We start from the raw sequence: 8,421 nt of genomic DNA, 5'->3' as shown, positions 1-8,421 counted from the left end.
GTTAAACACACTGTGCAGGGCACTTGGTAGATACTTTATAGACCTGACCTCCTTTAATACACAACCCCAGGAGGTAGCCATCTATTATCATCCCCATTTTATCCAGGATGGAACTAGGCTCAGAGGGTGACATATGAGGTGGTACCAAAGAAACTAATATGGTGAATGCTGCTGCGGAGTGCCATCCAACAGAAAGGCAGGGATCTTCAATACGGGAAGCCGCACATCGAACATTAGTGACAGTATGTGACAAGTTTCAACTTGTTCAGTGCAGTCAGTTGGGTGTGAGCTACGGTTGAGAGAAGGTGTGTTTTAAAGTGTGGCATAAATCATGTATCATGAACAATGTGTTAACATGAAATGGGCAAACGGTTTCATCCTCCATCATGACAACGCTCCGTGTCATATATCGTTTCTGGTACGGCAGTTTCAAATAAAAACATTACGGTGTGTCCTCATCCACCTTATTCCCCAGATCTGGCACCGTGCAACTTCTGACTCTTCCCCAAGGTCAAAATGACCATGAAAGATAAACGTTGTGAATCGATTCAGGACATCGAGGCAGCCACGACAACACAACTAAAGACACTCGTGAAAGAGGACTTCCAGAGCTGCTTCAGAAAGTGGCAACAACGATGGGAGAAGTGTGTTTGAGGCGAGGGGGATTAATGGCAATGTGTTTTATAGTGTAATAATTTTTTAATTGAAATATTTACCGTATTGTTTGATCACACCTCGTATCTAAAGTCACACAGCTAAACGACGGACTTGGAATGAGCTCCCCATCTGTCTGACACCAGGCAGGAACTTCTTATGGTAACAGAATATTCCGAACACAATTTTAGGTAACTAGTTTCTAACTGCAGGCACCTGGGCAGTCTCGCTAATTACTATTCCTCTTGAGTTGTTTCCTTGAGATCCTTCCCCAAGAGCGAGTTCAGTGAACCCAAGGTCACAGGAATACATCATCTTGTCAGGCCAGGTTTCCTCAGGACCAATGGGATGATTCACACACCCACATGAGTGAGTTACGTTGTCTCTACAGACCAGCAGTGGACCTCATCATTTTAACTGATTTTTGCTAAATTTGTTGGTAGGAGGGTCTTTCTGGCTGTAATGTAGTATTTGCATGTCATGATGGACTATACAGACTAAAACGTTTCTAAGTATTTAACCTTTGTGCCAAGTGTTATTTGTCATCTATCCATTGGGTATTTCCCTCCTAAATGGACCTACTTGGGCTATTAAACTCATATTTTTCCAGTCCCCTGCTCTTGTTGTTGTTTAGCTGATTATGTGTCATAATCCCTACCAACTTATTTTAATTAGAAAAGTGTAATTTCTCCACAATTGGGGTGCATGTGTTTTCCCATCATCTTTGTGGCATTTTAAATGGTTTAGCCTATTTGAAATCAAGAAGAGTCCAGAGGGCGGTGTATGGGACTCATTTTAATTTATTCTACAGTTCTCCAGTTTCTCCAGCAGCATTTATGAAATGATCAAATTCAAATTTCCTCGGCCTGGGGTTAACCTTCAATCCAATCGAGAGGTTTTGCCATCAATAACGGAGGTCAGCATTTGTGACGGTGACTGCTGGGTTTTGCCAATATCTGTGTTCTGCCTTCTCTTCTTTCAAGGCACATGGTTAAAACCCATCACCCAGCCTCCCCTCAATGTCATGTGTTAACTGAGATAGTGTGTGAAGTGCTTGTAAAGTGAATTCCCTTCCCTTTCTTTCCTCTTCTCCCCTTTCTAGGACAGTTGTGGCCCGAATCTCTACTTTTCATCTATTCGATTGCTGAGCACTTGGAGAGTCGAGAAAGCCAGCTTATCGGATCCCAACCTCTCCTTCTCCATAGGGGAGACCCTTGCTGCCAGAGTCAAGCTATGCGACATGGCTCTGGCCCACTTTGAAATCCCCAGGGTGTGGCAAAACTCATTGTCTGTGTTGGCACCTGTCGGAGTCTTTACAGGACACATTAAGTCATGAGTATCCCTTAAACAAAACAATTATATGAATTATTTGGGGTTTCCGCGCTCTTCCTCCCCTCACCAGGATCCACTTTGTGTGCCCCACCACATGCCTCACCACCTGAGTAGTTCTGGACCAGGAAGGGGAGTCTCTCTAAACAGTCCCAAGATGCCCACTGACTTCTAGAACATCCCAGTGGGTCAGGGTTCCTTCCACCTGGCCGCCTCTGCCTCCCACAGTCAGAACTGGGCAGTAGAGTGCTGTGGCCAAGCAGTTCGGCAGATCCGAGTCCCAGTCCCTGCTCAGCCACACAAGAGCTTGATCTGATCTGGGACAAGGCACTCACACTGCCAAGCTTTGGCCTCCTCATCTGTGAAAAGAGGGTGATGGCACCCACCTTGGTGGGTAAATAAGATGATAAAATGCTTCCAGCATGGTGCACTCAATAATTATTCTTGATCAGCAAGAAAGCAAGAAAGGATGGCTTCAAGAACCCCTGCCCATTTCCATGAGGCCTTTTCTCACTCCCTGGAGAGATGGCTTCCTCTCTCTTCTCCTCCTTCTCACCTGTCCATCTTCGAGGTAGGCCTGGCTTCCCTCTGACCTGAGCCCTGCTGACACCCACTGGGCCCCTGAGCTGAGTCTGGAGTCCTTCCCCACTGCCATTTGCTTCCTGGCCCGCTCTCTCCTGGTGTCCTGCTGATTCTCCAACACTGCCCCTTGCAATGGACTCTGCTGGCACTCTACTTCTCTTTTGTAGTAACTGCAATGATAATGAATTACCTGTACAATTGTGAATTAAATATCTGTGTTCTCCACCACGAGCCTATAAACTCCATGAGGATAAGACCTTGTCTGACTTCTTTCCTGCTGTTTCTCCAGTGCTTGGTACTCAATAAATATTTGTTGAATTAATAGATAATGAGTGATTACCTGTTTTTGCTTCTAAGTCTATATTCCATGAGGGCAAAAGCTGTTTAGTCCATTTTCTCTGCACCCTGCAGAGAACCTGGCACTATACGGGCAGCAGTGAGTATTTGCTGAGTGAAACAAAGAATGAATAAGTAAATGAATGAACCAAGAGAATGAACCCCCATGTCAGGCGTTACTTGCATCATGCCTCACAACCGAGTCTCCTCATCCATGTAAATGGTCTCTTGGACCTGACCAGCCCCTATCTTGAAGCTTCCCTTAACCCATAAGGATGATAGGTGAGAAGAGAAAGCCCTTTCCTATTTGTAAGGAATTCTCATTTGAAAAATAAGGTTTTCAGGACGCAGGCCTGGGTCCTCTCTACCCCAATTCCCGCAGAGGATGCACCAACCTGGTCAAAAGGGTGGCTACCCCCCAGGAGGGGATACACACATACACACAGGACCACTTTTCCAGCCCAGTGCATTTTCCTCCTAATTTTCATCAAAGCCACGAATCGCAAAGTTTCCTACTCACACTCATACATACTGTGGTAGGTGGTGTCGTATTCTGGTTAAGAGAATGGAGGAATCCTTGGGGTTGCTTTGGGAGAATCACTTAATCTTTTTTACTTCTTACTCATCTGAAAATGGGGCCTAATATTCATATTACTGAATTTCCTCTTTTCATAAAGGATACATTCTTATTCACATTTAAACATTCTCAGAATCAGAAGGCATCTTACAATCAATGAATATATTTAATGTGGTTGTGTTTTTTGCCCCAAATATGGCCAATACATCCAGAGTATATCTCAGGATCAATGGCATTCTTGAAAGCTATGTCTTAAGGGTGACTGCTGTAACTCACCTTTTCTCACAGACAGATGTCTGACTAAAGTCAGTAAAGTGAAGACATCTGCAGAGATCTGGCCTGGTTTAAAAAGGTGGCTGTGCTCTAAGTGTTATAAACCCACCGGGCACGCCTTCGATTTCAATGGGGTGTGCATTCACGCCATCACTTGTGTTTAATGGAAAGGCAACAACCTGTCCGTCAAACATTAGACCAGAAACATTGCTCGCCTTCACTCAGAAGTCGGAGGGCTCTGCAGGATGACTTTGATGACTAGGACTTTTTAAAAAGATGCCCGGGGAGACAGAACCTTTTCCCCCTAAGTAAATTTCCCTAGAGCAAACAGTTCCATTGACCTTAGACATGACTTCAGCACTTTCTTGAGTTGAGGGCTGTTTAAAAATAAAAGTCATGGCATCTGATTGTTTGAAAGCCTCACTAAAAGGTTTTGAATATGAGGATGGGGAGATGCTCTAGTCCTTTCCTGCTAGTCCTTTAGTCCTTCCCTCCTTATAACACAATCACAATGGAGGGGAGCCCTTTGGGAACAGAGTCCCCAGGGGGCTGTGGGATGGTCCCGGGCATTGTGGAGGAGGCAGGAGAGTCATTTTCGTTTCTTTTTCTTGTAATGAACTTTATGTCATGAGGTGTAATGAGCTTTGGCCAATGTAAACATTTGTTAACCGGCACCTCGACCTTTGCTTTTGTGACTATTGCTGAGCGTGAATGAGGCGCTCAGCGGGGGCCTCCCGGAGTCCCGGTGCACCTCCTCTTGCTTGTTCACGCCGCCGCAGAAGTCAGTGACTGAGGGAGCCCCCACGGGAGAGGTGAGACCACCATACGCAAAGCAGACCAGCTGGCCAATGCCTGAGAGTCCCCGTCATGATATTACGGTTGCGTATTTTTTTCATTAATCGAGTGCTAATTAAGAGCCAAGCGTTGCTCTAGGTGCTGGGGACATAGCAGAGGACAAGAAAATAAAATCCGCGCCCTGCAGAACCATACATGCTTTTAGGGAAAGAGGCATAAACTAACAAAATGCATAGGATGTTAGATGGGGAGCAGGGCTATGGGAAAATAAAGAGCGAAGGGAAAAGGGAGAAGAAAATGCATCACCCAATGACAGTTTTATACTAGCTTGAAATTCTTGCCTTGCTTCTATGTCAGACTAGAGGATGCTCACAGCTGCAGAACGAGGCACCTGCCCTCTTGACCTTAATCTTCTTCCTCCCTGCTGACGTGGAGCTGGGGTTTGCCCGAGGCTGGCGTACCTGCCCTGCTCTGATCAGTCCTCTTCTGCTGGACTCCTCCCCAGCTGCTGTGTGCCCTCTGTCCCTGGTCTCAGCCCTGTAGTCCTGTCCACCATCTCTGGCCCAAAATGGGGCTGGCATTGTGTTCAGGCTTAGTGCTCCCACCATCACTAGACATTCTTTCACCATGTTTCCAAGTTTGGGCCACATGGTAAAAACCATGAGACTCTAGGCAAGTTAACCAGACTCTCTGAACCTCCGGTTTTCTCATCTGTAAAGTGGGCATGGTGATAGCACCTGGCCCAGACGGTTGTTATGAGAGTCCCATGAGATAACAGAGATAAAGTGGTTTTCAGAGCCTGGCACTTAGTGGGTGCCAACTCAGCAGGAGCTGTTAACATGTGAGGGACTGCGCTAACTGAAGCAATGCAGGGGACAGTGGGTGTGGAGGTGCACCCCAGTTTTGGCTTTGTCTCTCCCTTCCCTCCCCCCACCCGACACTGTCATTCTGGCTCCCCTTTCATCAGGGAGCTTAACTCTGTGGAATCTTTGCCTCTGGCCACTTGATGGGAAAAACCCTTCGACTGATCTGCTCTCTCCCTCCCTCCCACTCTGCCTGAAGAACAGTCTGTTCAAAGGGGATGACGCCTTCCTTGTCAGTCAAGACTCAAGAAGACTGGGATACCTTGGCCCTCCCTCTCTTCATGTTTAGTGCCCTGGTTTGTAAGACACCGTTTTTCTCCTCTCTGAAAATATGCAGCCTTTCAGAACCCCCAGGAACCTTGGCACTCGTCGCCTAACTAGTCAGTGGGTTAAACTTGTCCAGGGTGCTCCTCTGAGCTGAGAGAATCTCAGCATCTCTGCCTGGATCCCTTCTCCAGGCTCGAACCAAAGCACCTTTGTTATTTCCCAGCGTGGAAGCCCAGCTTAGCTTCCAATTTACACTGTAACGCTTCCAATTTGTTGACATTCGAATGAGTGAGTAACCTCCACCATTCCCCTCTTCCTTTAAACTCCTTGCTTCTTTGCCTTGAGCTCCCAGGGTTCTGACAAAGTTGGACATGGCCCCCTGGTGTGGCTCCTTAGACAGACCTTTTAGCTCTGAAGTCTTGTTCCTAGTGGCTCAAATTCTGGTCAAGTGATAGATTAAGAACACAGTTTCTATGGTCAAAAACTCACTGAACAGCGTTCAGATGCTTAACCTCTCTGAACGTCTGTTTCCTCATCTGTAAAATGGAGATAACAAATGTTCTGACCCCAAAGGCTTGTTGGGACTAGTCCAATGAGATAATGACTGTAAAGCACTTAACAAAGTGCCACTTGTGTGATAAACACACAAAAACCAGTTGCTCACACGTTCACATTGGGGTTTGTTAGGATGAGTCTGATTCTCTGGCCGAGGATTCTCTATCATGGCCAGCTACCTGGGAGCGATCATGCTGCGCCCTGGGCATCTGCTGCCTGGCCCGGTAGGGATAAGCCACGTAACATAGGGGCCGTGTCCAGCTCTCTCACAATTCTTAGAAGTCACCAGCATTTCCTGTTGTCAGGGCTTCCTGTGACTTGAGTGCAGGGACTCTGTCTCATTCCTCACTGTGGTTCTGTGCCCAGCTTGGTGCTGGGCACAAGGCAAGTGCACATGTTTTCAAACAAGGAACAAAGGAAGGGAAAACGCCATCAGGATCTCACTGGCTTCCACTAGACTGAGACGGCTCAGAACTGGGGAATACAGATTCACACAGCCCTCCTGAGTGGGCAGTGTTCCAGCCACCCTGCCGGGAGGCAGGCCATCTCCTGCCGTGCCAGCTCTCCGCAGTCCTCACTCCCACCTTCTCTCAAAACTGCTGCTCACCCGCCTTTTCACAGAGCTGAAAAACACGCAGAGTTTACCTCTAAGAAATGAGCAACTTCAGTGCCCCAGGTGCTAAGGGCCACGCGTAACTGACCTTGTCCTCTCTCCCAGGGGCAGAGAGGGGGCACCTAACACAACCTGTCTCCCATCAGCACATTAACAATCCTGTCCCAACAAGGTGTCCCAGAAACCCACCCATGGGACAGCCAGCCATTCTTTTCAATAAAATGTGTGGCGCTCTTCCTTAAGTTTTGCTGATACTTCAGCCTCTAGATCCCTTTCCAGTTAAACTTCCTCAGCAGAAATTCCCTCTTGAATTTTAAAGCACACTCCAAAGACAGTTTCGGGGTGACTCAGAAACTCAGAAGAACTGGAGGCCAAAGGGTAAGCATGGCCCTTTCTTTGCTCAATAGAATTCAAGCCACATTGTTGGCTCAAGAATCTCCAAATACTCATGCTTTCCCTCGCTCCTGCCACATTCTTATAGATGGCAATGCTGTTTCTAGCAGGATGAGGACATGTATGACAATCTCATTCGGAACTGCTGTGGCCTGCTGTGGAGTATGTACTCAGATGGAGGCTGAGCTGCAATTTTGGGGACCACCCCATTTAAAGAACAAATGAATTAAAAATGAGCATGGGGAACTACAATGACACACAATGACACAGATAAAGCTCCAGGACGTTGAGCAGAAGGAGCCAGACACACGCGTATGCACTGTGTTATCCCATTTATGTAAAGCTCAAAGACAGGCAAAATTAATCTACAGTGCTGTCAGGATAGGTCACTCTTAGAAAGAGCAATGAGGGGAATTTTGAGCCCCATGTGTTTTGATCTGGGTACTGGTGACACGGGTACATCCATTTTGTGAAAATTCACTGAGCTTCACATTTTTGATTTGTGCTCTTTTATGCTTGATCATACTTGAGTTACAAAAAACAAAAAACAAAAAAACAACAACAGTGCATGTGGCCAGCAGGAAATCCTGAGCTCCAGGACTGAATCACACAATGATGATGCAAACTTTTGTGTACATTTCTTTAAATATAAACTAACTCACAGAGCAAAGAAAGAATAGCACAACCTGCCCAGCTTTCTTGTGACCATAGGGGTCATTAAACTTCACCAAGAGAGAACTTCCCTTTCCTAGTCTACAGGAAGAACTCTCATCCAGCGGTCTCTTCCTTGATCACTGTCTGCACAAGTTCTGTATCATGACCACTGATGGAGGCCAGGGGTCAGTAGCCGCCAGAAAGTGCAGCTGCTGACTGGAGGAAATATTTAAGAACATGTAAGTTTCCCTTGGAGCAGGTAAGCGTTGTATCTGGGGAGGGGCTCCCAACCACAGATTCTGAGGCCTCCCTTCCATGTTGCAGAATTCCCCTCCAAGTGCCACTGTGATCACAGAACTAGCCGCCGCCCAGGCTTTCTGTAGAATAAGACTCTGACTTTTATCCTGCCTAAGGCAGGGGGTTTCTGTGGGGTGTGGACTTCTGAAAGGGGCAGTTTGTGACTGATTGGATTACTCAGACAACAGGAAGAGATGTTGTTTTCAACTACGGCCAAGCTAGTCATTTTTCTA

This window comes from Hipposideros armiger, unplaced genomic scaffold (assembly GCF_001890085.2).
Source record: "Hipposideros armiger isolate ML-2016 unplaced genomic scaffold, ASM189008v1 scaffold_3, whole genome shotgun sequence".
Lineage (NCBI taxonomy): Eukaryota > Metazoa > Chordata > Mammalia > Chiroptera > Hipposideridae > Hipposideros > Hipposideros armiger.
This window is presented reverse-complemented; position numbering follows the sequence as displayed.